We start from the raw sequence: 12,055 nt of genomic DNA, 5'->3' as shown, positions 1-12,055 counted from the left end.
GGAGTGCAGAGGAGAACCATCTAACCATGTCCTACTCTTTCTATTTTCCACCTAGTTTCCAAAGCGATGATGCAGAGATTATTTTTGCCCCTGCATCAGTGAAGTAGAGAAGTTCTGTCCTGAAATCTCCTAAAGTGCCATTTTTACTCTGCCTTGCTCATAACTCTAAGGTTTTGGATTTTTTCTTTTTCTTAATTACCAATCAGCCACTCTCTAGCTGCAGTATTAACATGTGGGATAGCGGTTGCCTCCAGTGGCTATTTAAATTAAACACAGACCTGCTGAACAGACACACAGAGTGCTGGGAGAACTCTTTTGGAGGGAGAAGAGGTAAGAGGAGAAATTGCTTTCCAGTTAACGTTGCCAATGTGTTTCTGAAGCAAAGGATGACACCGTTCTGACTTCAGGACATTATTAATGTCTTTCTCTTACAGAACATGTGTTCTGAAAGCCTGTAGCCATGTCATCCTCAAGCTGTCATTTCATGGGGATACTGCAAACGAGGTACAGCCAGCCTGGCTTGGGATTGCATAGGAGACATCCAAGACACTACAGGTAATTCAGCTGATATTACAACCCCCCTGGAGGCAAGGCTGACTCCAGACCCAGCAAAGTGCCAGCCAGCGCTCTGTGCAGGTTTGCAGGAGAAGCCAGCCAACCTTGTGGGTGATGCACAGCCATGGAAGACCCTGGGAAGAATCTGCCTGGGGCTACATTTTTTAATACAACCAAATTGCGCCAGTGACCCCCTTGGATATATGTCACAGTAAGTTTGAACCAGGCAAGGGAGGCTGAGCTGCCCCCGTGCTAACGCCTCTGTAGATTGCACATGGAGATTGTCCTGAAGGTTCAGCAGCAGCGGCGCAATAACAAGACACTGTCTCACGGCCCTGTGTCTCGTACAAACCTCCCTGCGGCAGCACAAATGCCAGCCAGGGTGTCAGCAGCGAGAGGGCTCTGGGAAGGTTGAAGAAATTGAGGGGCTTTGGGAGGAAGGGCAAGCAGTGCCCAGCAGCAGGCTTGCGCTCAGACTGGCCGCTGGTCCCTCAGCACAGTCTGTTTGCGTGGCTGCCTTCTAGCACAGCAGCATGGATAGGCTCTGCTACTCAAATGGGTGCAGCTGGGCTGTTAGCCAGGTGCTGGAGGCTGTTTCAACACAGAGATTTATGGTTTGCTCAGGGAGGCTTGGAGGGGGTTGTGGCTGGGAGAGAGTGGTCCCAGGAGAGAGCAGCAGATGCATTGTGCAGCCCTTGCTGTTCTGGGCCAGCATTTCCTTTCCTTGCCTGTACTGGGAGGATGCCACAGAACAGAAAGCATCAGTCAAACCTGCTCTCTCACATATCCATACCACTCCCTCCACGCATGCTTTAAACCTGTGCTGGAGATTCCTCCACTTTATTCATCCCTCAGGCTGTCAATTCAAGTAGCACTTCCCAGCCTGGACCCAAAGGGTTAAGGTGGGATGTTAACTTCAAAGCTGGGCTCGATGGGCTCCAGGGTGCTATGGGGATCTGAGCAGTGTGGGTCATGGATGTCCTTGAGGGCAGGTCCCTTCTCTCCATGCTGTGAAGAGCAGATGTGGCGTAAAAGCTTCCTTTCGGAGAGGGCATGATTAATCTTTGCTTCTTAGAGGATGACAAATATATTATATTCGCCAACATGCACATGCATTCTCTTCTCCTGACGGGTGACCCCTGTCTTAATGCCAAGCATGTGAGGTCCAAGAGGAGAGCTTTGCAAGCTCATTAATGCTTTGAAGTCACTCATTAGGAGCAGATTCCTCGGGAGCTGGTGAGTGCAACACCCTTTGTGAGCATGACTTCATCTGATATTTATGTGGGTGCTGCAGCTGGAGGCATCCAGAGATGCTGAGCTGTGATTCTGCACACACGGACCAGCATGGCAGATTGCTGTGACTGTAACGCAAAGGGTAAAAGGGAAGAAGGGAAAGTTACTGTTTCCTCTTGGCACCTAAGGGAGTGAATTTTCCTCCTGGCAGCATTTTTGCTTGTGAATAGGTTGACCCAGTCCTCTGCTGTACTGAGGACCTGCAGCATCCTCCTGTGGGATGCCTGAGATCCTTCTGCCTTGCTTCCTAGCACTCATGAATTATCTCTGGAGATCGGTTCAACCCATCCTGACTGAAGAGCTCTGTGTTACCCTCTTTTGAGACCTGGAAACATCCCTTTTTCTGGTCAGGGCCTCTCACCCCTGCAGCAACCAGCCACAAGCCCTCCAAACACAGCTCTGCTACCCCAGGGCACAGTCATGAGCAGTTCCTGCAGAAGTGAGGAGGGAATTGCTCTCATCTTCAAGCAGGACAGGGCCAGGACAGCCTGGCCAAACATGTCTCCAGCAGACAGGATCCTCTGGTGAAAGGGCCTGGCCAGGTTTCTTAGCATCCCTGGGGTGGTCTGGGAAGAGTGAGGGTTGTGGAAAGGCTCCTGTGGCTTAAGGGCTAAAAATGTCCTGCACATGGGTACCTGGGGGCTGTGGGTTTGAATCCCATATGATTCAATAGAGGCTTTTTTTTTTCGGGGGGGGTCCCCTCTTTTCCTCAGATTGTGGGAAAAAAGCTGTATCTCACCCCAAAGGAAAAAGAAAGACTCTCTCTCCACACTGTCTTTCCCAGCTAAACTACCCTAGTAGAGTCCAAAATGTGGACTGGAAGGGGTGAGGAGTGGGGCCTGAGGTATAAGGACAGCACTTTACCCGTGTGGCATGTCTGGCTGAGCGCTGTCAGGCTGTCGGAGCTGCTCCCTTCCCTCTGGGCACCCAGCGAGGTCAGGCTGAGACCCTCCAGAGATGCCTCCCCTGCACCAGGATCCCTGGTGGCGTTATCACCAGGGACTATGGTCCTTGCATGAGGATTTAATGTGGCACACATGGGCTTTGCTGTCTTCCATGGGCCATGGGACCTGCTGTCTCCCAATGAGATGTTCCATCAGTTTGCTGGGGACATTAAAGAAAGTAGTGAGGAAGGAAAGGTGTCACTGGGCTTGGGAAGTGTCTTGAGTTGGGAACTCAAGGGCTTGGTGAGATGTGTGCCTTCCAGGGGAGGAGGCGGTGGGCCAGGGGATGTCTTGCAGCCCACCAGGATGGCCGAGTGGTGAAGGCGTTGGACTTAAGATCCAATGGGCACATGCCCGCGTGGGTTCGAACCCCACTTCTGGTAGGAGCCTCCTTTTTTCTCTTGGTCTAAAGCTCCCACCCCAGCTTTTAGAGCATCAGTTCAGAGCAGGCATGGGAGCTCTGGGCCCTGTGCCAGGGGAGAAGAAGCCATTCAATGCCCCAGTGTGAGGACCCCGGTGGGACCAAGCCACCCTGCCATCCAGGCTGAATGTGTAGAGACACATGAGCCAGTCTCTCTGGCACACAGGTTACGGATCTCATTTTTCGTGCAGGGAGCGCTGAGATCGTTGTGGGCTTGAATCCCACGAGCTCCCAAAATAGCAACTTGTTTTTCCCATGGCAAAAATAGAAAAACCTGACTACCCTGAAGGGTGAAAAAAAAAAAAAGCTGTGAGCTCTAAACAGCTCAGGCAAGTCACAAGTGGAAACCAGTGCAAATGAGTGGGTTCAGAGAGATGGATTTGGGGTTTGCGGAGACTGCTTCGATTGCCAGCTCTGCTCCTTGACCCCAGACCCATTGCTTGGCTCACCCAAAGCAACATTTGGCACTCTCCAGGGGGTCTGGCTGTGTCACCCCCCCTGGTGCAAGCCAGCGTGGCAGGAAGGGGTTCCTGATGCTGCTGGTTAAATTTGGGAAATGCATGAGAAACTGAGAACTGCTCCTCTGTGGCACAGCATCGCTGTGCTGTAGTCTGTCTTGGGTCAGTGCCTACAAATGCTCATGAGATTTTTACTCCCTTCCTCATGTGCATGGATGGGCACCAGATATTTCCCTCAGTAAAGCGCTAGCCTGCTGGACCCAAGGAGATGCTGTCAGGTTTTCATTTGGCTGCTTTGCTCCAGCCTGAGGCCAATCGGAAATGTCCTACTGCTGGGACATGATTTGAAGTGATGGTGTTAATTTGGTTAATTAGGATTCCTGGGTAGCGTGCGCTTCTTGCAAATCAGCTTACCATTGTAGTATCACTGCAAAGAGTTATTTGCTGGTGCATGGGGTTATGTATGAATTTATGATTATGATGTAGGACCATTAATTTCATGTTTGTGGCAGATGATACAGCTCAATTAAAAGTTGCACGTTAAGATCTTTGGCTCTCTCTGATATATGGGAATCAGATGGTGGCCCACAGCAAGGATTACAGAGCCTGTACAAGTGGCCATATAACAAGTGGGGCAGGACGCAGAGGAGAGGACATGGGAGGAATTACTCTTCTCCTCTCCCATTCAATTAGTGCCAGGAGTGAAATTTCGTGCATATCTGCTAAAGCTGGCTTGTTACAACTGACCTCAGTCATTAAGTGAGGCAAAGAATAACAAATACATCTTTGAGGGTACCGCAGGGGCTCTAAGCAACACCACGGGTCAAGCCTTTTGCCTCTGATGGCCTGGAGTCAAACTCCTGTCTAGTTCATGTGTCAAAGGAATTTGGTGGCCTCCGCTGAGTTCAAAGCTGAAATCCTCTCATCTGAGCTTCTCTGCTGATCCATATTCTCACAAACCTTGTGGCTTTTCCACCCCACGGGTATGGGTTCTGAGCTGTTCCTGATCCCTCAGGGATGTTTATCCACTTTGCAAAACTGTTGGGCAGACAGAACATCATCTGAGGGCACCAGAAGCTGAACCAACAGCTTTTGTATCACACCCCCTGCCAGAGCCCTATGGACCGCTGCGGCCAAATGTGAATTTGACTCAGGACTGAGACCAAATGGCAGACCAATGTAAGAATGTGGGGCTGGAGATTTGGGGACTGAAACAGCAATGATTCAAGTGACCAGGGTAGATGGGGACTGTGGAGGACTGATAAATAAACTGCCTCCTACCAGGCCACAGCTTTCCTCCTCCTCCTCCCATCCCCTCCAAATGTGACAGAGCTAAAAAGAGCAGCTTGTCTAATAGCCATTTCCACATAGTGTATTTATTAAGACGGTTACTGTGGGTTAAATATCAATAGTTTATTACAAATATATTTATTATAGATTAACTATGCAGTATGTTATGTTGTGGTTAAAAGTAAGCCTCAGTGAAAGATTTTTAATAATGAATCTGTGTTGAAGTAGTGTACAATAAGTACACTAGTCTAAATTTCACAAGACAGTTTTATGTTCAATAAATACCTAGACATTATTAAAAACATATTTATCAAAGATTAACAGTGATGAAATAGATACAAATCTAAGCTGTTAAGCTCAATACGCATACTTATAATAATCAATTCCTATATTAAAACACAATAACTGCCTTGTTTAATCTAAATGAAATGGGTTTTTGGGGGATCTTTGTAAGTGCCATCTTTTGCTGTGTGTTCCCGCTTGCAGATCTCAGATTAGATCCTGGGACCTTTGTACTTCAAATAAATCAAGCACTTAGGTAAAAGCAAAGCAGTCCTGGAATAGCGCAGGCTGTTGCAGGAACAGGGAACCAGAGCTTCAAAGGATGTAGGTCAAAGCCAGTCCACAGGCACCAGAGCAGCTAGTCTAGCTTGCCCCAGCTCTGCATCCCTGAGAAATCCCCACATCCAGTCTAACTGACAGCTCATACCACCACCTCCAGCCACACCACTTCCAGGATTGGGCGTCTGGAACAGCTCTCAACTTCTTTACAATCACAGATGCACCCACGCTGTTTTGGATACGGAATGCTACCACCTGCCTTGTATCCTGTTATTATCTAGCACTTGGAGGCAGAGTGCTAAAATGAGCTAACTATTTAGGAGATAAACAAAATGTTATTGTTTTACTCTTGCAATGCTACTGTTACAATTGCCGGCTGGTGGGTGAGGAGAGATGGTCCCTGCGCCTGCGCCCGCCTGCAGGTGCTGGGAGCTGTGCCCCAGGCACTCGCTGTTGTGAAAAACGTCACTGGGCTGGCTGGGTGGCTTGTGGGGCATCACCAGTGGCCTTTTGGACCGCAGGAGGACTCAGACTCCCAAGTCCTTCTGACAGCAGGGCTGGATCCAGTGCCTCATCCCAGAATTTGGTGATGGTTTCATCCTGTGTTTGGGCTTGTACTTTTACATCGGTGGAGATCAGTGTCCCATCTAGGTGAGGGTACAAATCAGAGGCACCCAAATTTGAGGGAGACTGCTCACTGTGTGACTTAAATGTGGACTGTGCCATGACACAAGGGGCTGTGTGGGTTGTTGACCCTGTAATTTATTGAGAGGTATTTTCATCTTGTGTTTGGCAGGATCTCAGAAAACAGTCTGAGAGGGACCAACTTTCCCTACACTGCTGCTCAGCAGAATCTCAAATATATGGTGATTTTCTGTCTCCCAATTGTCTGTTGATTCCTAAAGGGGTTTGATAACAAGTCTCAGGCACCGCTTTAAGGGATGCTACTTCTGCATTTGGGGTGCTATTGAGCAGTTCTGTAGGATTAGATGTGGGCATGGGCTGCCAAGGAAACCCTTCAAAGGCAGGGCAGAGTCAGGGCATGATGAAGGCAGCTAGGCAGCCTTTGGAGGTGGATGGAACTGTTGGAGAGATGATGGCTGAGAAGTGGGGAGTTTCTGGCCTGCATCAGACACTTGATATATGGACATTTTCTGTGTGTATGTCTGGCTCTGAGGGTTGCATTTGACTCAAAAGATGGCCCATACAACCAAGGAAGATCTTTCTGCACTTAGCTGGCCAAGGGCAGCGCTGGCTCCATCGGATGCTGTGGGGATCCATCACCATTTTTTGGCAAGGTCTGGTCTGCAAGATGCCTCCAGTGACCACCTGTTGCCAGAAGCCCCTGACTTCACTTTTTATCCCACCTGGGGAAATATGACCCAAACAGCTTGGAGGCTTTGTGTGTCTCCAATGTAATCACATACTCCTCCATGGACAGCCGAGCAGTTTATATCTGTTTACACCCGGAGTGAGTTTGTCTCCTGCATGTGTTCCTCAGCCGAACCTGCCCTGTGGGGGATGCTTAGCTGGCAGGGGGGAGTTTTCCATCTTAGCAGAGGGCTGCAATTACAGAGGTGACCAGAGAAAAAAAGACAAGCAGGCACGCGCCACTGCCTTTAATAGAAGGCAATGATTCTTCTGGGCTCCAGAGTAATATGGGAGATCCGGTTTTAATAAATTAACAGCCTACAAGTTACAATCTCAAGCAATTAAACTCTGGAATGAAGGCAAGCACCATGAAATGTATTCTGGAGCCGACACGGGGGTAGCAAAGACAATCTCTGAGCAGTGCAGAAGGCAAAAAAATTTTCAAAAATGCCCCAGAGAGAGTGGGAGAGCTCTGCTGCCCCTCTCATTTCTATTGTGCATGCGTCTCATGTTGTTGCCCATCACCCATCACATTCTTCACTGGCTCCTTGGGACCTGATGTGGCGCCTCCCTGAGCTCATCCAAGTCTCCATCATCACCATCACCCTTGTGCCTGTTTTCATACATGTAGGTAAGGAAATACCTGTGGTGAGGAGGGGATGGCAGGTGGGAGACTTGGGAAGTAGCTGGGAGCTTGAGGATAGCCAGGAGCTGAGGAGGGGAACAAATAAATAAGAAAATAAAACTATTAAGCTCCCTGTCTTACATTAATAGCCTGTATGGAATCCTCTTTGCCATAGAATTCAATTTATTTCCATTTAAAGGCTGTTCTTCTCAATCAATGCAGCTAATAAATAGCTGCTGATGGCCATGACCCCTGGGCTGAGGGAAGAATTTATCTTCTGAGCCAATTAAAGGAACTGAACAATTCCTTTTAATAACACTATGGGATTTTAATACAGGGAGGGAAAAAAAAAAAACAAAACCAAAACAAACCAAAACCCAACAAACCAGCAGGAGAGGGGAAGAAATACTCCCCCCAAGCCTCGCAGAGAAGGGTCAGGTGGGCTCTGCCAGGGTTGGGATTAGATGCTTTGACTTGTTTTGTGAAGCTGGTAGGGGAAATATAACATTCTCTGTGAAAGCACAGGAATGCTTTGCTTTTCTGATGTCTTAAAAAAAAATCCAGAAATCAAAAAGCATAATGGCAAATTATGTTCTCTTGTTTCTAGAGCTGTAAAAGGTTTGGAGAGATTAGTGAGCCCCTGTGGTGTGGTGGGAGAGATGGACAGGCCAGGCCAGCTCTGATGCCTTTTGCGCTGCTGCCATGGGTGGGATGCTACTCCACGAGTGGGGGTTTCTCTGGGTGCCCTGCGGGCACAAGGGCAGTGGGCGCAACGCAGGGTGGCCGCTCCATGGCTTTTTTTCTGAGACTCCCATTACTGTTTCTTTTAGTGGCAAAATTCCTTGCTGATCTGCTTGAGCCCTCGTGGAAGAATGGGAAGCATCCTATGAGGCTTGTGGGTTCCCACAGCTGGTATCAGAGCCAGTGCTCGGTCAAGGGAATGCTCGTGTCTTGGAAGACAGACAGGTGCAAAGGAGGTGGCAAGGGAAGCAGAACAGACACCTATTGAGTTTTCACAAAGCTACATAACCCCAAATGGCAGTGGGTCTTCTCCACTCCATCACTCTCCTGTCAATGAAATCTTATGACTCCTGTTGGCATCGGATGAGAGCATCTGTCAAACACACAAGCCTCCTTTGAACACTCCTGTGCGGTAGGGAAGTCTCTTATCTTCATTTTACAGATGGCAAGCAGAGGCACAGAAAGGTTAATTGACTTGCCCAAAGTCAGCGCAGGAGGTCTATAAGTGACGCCAGATCCCTTGAATCCCTGTCTTCTGGCTTAATCATAAGACCATCCGTCTTCATCCTCTTCCCTCTCAGGATTCCCCAGCAACTGTGATAGCTCAGGCACTCATGTTGGCAAACTGCAGGTGGAGACAGCACTGGGAAATGGGCATTTCCAGCAATGGTTTCTCAACCCCATTTCCCAACAGGACATCAATTTTGGCCTTGAAAGTTTGGATTTTTTTTTTTAAATTCTTCTCTACTCTCCTTTAGGAGCAGTGAGATAAACGTGCTGGAGTATGAGAAAGAACATCTGCTCTTTGGGGACACATTTCAGAGATGCTAAGGCAAAAGGACATTTCATCACTGCTTTGACAGAGTAAGGACATCTTTCCTGGGTTTTAATGCACCACCCCCATCAAAACAATAAGCAGACTGAACCCACAGGTAGAAAACAAAGTCACCTTTATTTTCAAGCGATCACCTGGTAATAGATCCCACAGGCTCTGGAGGTTTGTCCTCGACAGCCATTCCCGTATCTGTGTGAGCAAGCCTGTGCATGCAGGACCATTGAGAAATGCAGCAAGGCGTGAACGTTTCTATCACAATGTCTCTTGTTTCAGAAGTGTGAATGGAAGAAGCGGAGAGTCCTGAGCGAGCCGTTGATGAACGTGGAGCACGCACTACATTCCCTCTGAGACTCAGGAGGAAATCACAACTGTAAGTCCGCCTCTTTCAATTTGCAGGCTTTCTGCAACATCGCTGTTCCTTCTTCTTGCTCTCTTCTTTTCAGTTTTTATTAATTACCTGGTGACAATTTTCCCAGAGGACTCTCTTTTCCATTAATTATTAGGGGAACTGCAGGGGAAATGATGAGCTGTTGGAGAGCTCACTTTGAGAACATCAGGTGGGAGCATTTCCTAATGCCGACATGTATATCTTTTCGACATTCTTCTTGCACAGGACACTAAATGACCTGCCTGGGATGCAGAAGAACTTTTTTTATTGCAGCATAGCATGTTGAGCAAGGAAACTGTATTTAAGTGCTGGTTTGTTGGCCCTGGAGAATAACATTCTGCTTGGCCAGAATCGATCAATGTGCTCTGTGTATGATTTATTATCTTGTCCTGTGTGTAGGAGAATTCACAGACAGGAACCAGTGTCAGTGTAGGACCGTGCTGCACTTGCATCACTTGTTTTCTGCTGCTGAAGATGTAGGTATGGCAAGAGAAGGAATAATGCTGGCCTGAAATCTCAAGTCCAGATGGTGACTGTCCCCAGTGCAGATGAATAATGAAGGTGGAGGAAGAGCATCTGCTCTTCTTCTCCTCCTGAAGTCATGGCTTTTATAGTTGTACCTTTTACAGCCCCCGTAGTATACTGAGATTCATGGGAATGTCGTGAAAGAAACAGTGAGGAAATTCAGTGTTAAAACTGAAAGCTCCTTGGTGTGGCATACCTGTCTGAGCACTGTTGGTATCCAATTTCTGTTTGAAAGAATAGAAACTGATATTTTTATGATTTTGATCCGTGAGCCTACTTCTGCAGGTTACTGAATACCACTGTTTCTAGCATATCTCGTATTTAAGTACTTCTGTGCAATTAAGAGGGTGTTCTCCATACATGAACAGGTGTTTGGAACAAGCCAAGAAGAGCCAGGATTTCTTCCAGAAAATTCTAACCAGGCTTGAAGGGTCCTCCATGTGCTTGTAAGAGATTTGGTGAACACAGCCCCAGTGCTGTGCAGGGATGGGGAGCAGAGCTCAGCATCACCTGCTCCTTTCAGAAGCTTAATGAAAAAGTGTAAATATGGTGGGTTTCGGGGCTTTAATTTAAGGACTTTAAGTTGTGTTAATGGCTGGTACCTGCCTTCCTGTGCTAACTCTGTCCTTCGGCCCGTGCTTGACTTTCTGTACAGGACATCCCAGCGCAAACCCCTTACGAGCACATCCCTAATGACTCCTCCTGAAGGGCTTCGTTCAGGTGTTGCACAGCAGTAACACTTTATTACATGTCATCTCCCATGGTGTTTTACAACATCGTTTCTATGGTTACCCACCACCCTCCGTAACCCACGGAGCCCGTAAAGAGGCAGGATTGCATTTCACAGCAGCAAGACCTGTCATGTACAGTGAGGGGCTTAATACCCGATGAAGAGTGAAGTGCTAACCCATGGTCAGGTCCTGGCTGCAAAGCTGCAGCCCAGGGAGCCGCTCCTTCTGCTGGGAAATGCCAGGGGTCAGAGGCGGGCACGGTGGGGAGATCTCATCCAGCCCCAGGTAACTGTCACGCTGCTCCCAACCGCCCAGCTTCTCACCTTCATGTCACCAACCAGCTCGGATCTGCCCGTCATTGGGGTGGGACGGGGAGGAGTGGCTATGGCAACAGGAGATTTTTTTGCTAAGAATCGTCCCATAAGAGTTAACATGGACCTCTTTGGCTCCAAAGGTTTTCTGGAATGAAGTTACGAGCATGGTATATAGTTGGATCGGGCCTGAAACAGCTTTTCTTCCCAGAATAACAGGTTGAATGCATTTCTATTTCATGATCTGGGGTGGCTTGTTTTAATGGTGCCTGAGGGGGAAAATGAGGATGTTCTGAGAAATTTTTGAGGAAGGACCAAGGATTTGATCGGGATAACATGACCACTATGGATAATGAAATGTTATGGGAATAATTATTTGACAGAACACTTTATAGCGCTTAGCTGTCTGCCTAGTTGGGCCAGGCTGTGCCCACAAATCCGTTACCGTAATTTGATATTTACTCGCTGTTAAACCTGCCAAATATGTGTATGTGCAAGAACACTACCCAAAATAGTTGAGACAACTCACAAAAATAAGAGATTTGGAAGGTCTCAAAGTGAAGCAGATTAAAACCTTATTTCCCTGGGGAGAAGATTGGCTTCTATTGTAAAAATAATTTAAAAAGACAAGCTCCCTCCACCAAAAAGCATTCATCCTCAACCACGAAGTGTTTTCAGGGAACACTCTCCCCTTCCAACTATATCAGAAAGTAACAGTTTTGACAACCTGTTTTCACCCGTTACAGGTAAGGTACAGAACAGGTCCTTGAGGTGCTAGCAGATGACGAATTTGAGATCGGTCTGAAATAGTATGTTACTGTAAATAAAACTGTCTGCCTCCGTGGAGGCAAATTACACCATGGGAAGGAAACAGCCCTTCCCTATGTGGTTCTGATTTGTCCTCAGAATGAACCACATGCTTAGTCCCGGCCACCACAACGTGACCAGATAATGAGACTTGGGAGGCAGCTAAAAGAAGAGTGATCAGATCACCCCTTCTGCCTTC

General features: G+C 47.9%; 1 non-coding gene across 1 annotated transcript; it reads left to right on the top strand.

The window, feature by feature from the left end:
* The first annotated feature begins 3,092 nt into the window (after positions 1-3,092).
* On the top strand, positions 3,093-3,175 carry TRNAL-UAA. Its single transcript has one exon. It is a non-coding gene; the product is annotated as a tRNA-Leu (tRNA).
* The last annotated feature ends 8,880 nt before the right edge of the window (positions 3,176-12,055 follow it).

The sequence above is a fragment of the Falco naumanni genome, chromosome 4 (assembly GCF_017639655.2).
Source record: "Falco naumanni isolate bFalNau1 chromosome 4, bFalNau1.pat, whole genome shotgun sequence".
Lineage (NCBI taxonomy): Eukaryota > Metazoa > Chordata > Aves > Falconiformes > Falconidae > Falco > Falco naumanni.
Note: the sequence above shows the minus strand (reverse complement) of the source record. Positions and strands in the feature narration are given on the sequence as shown.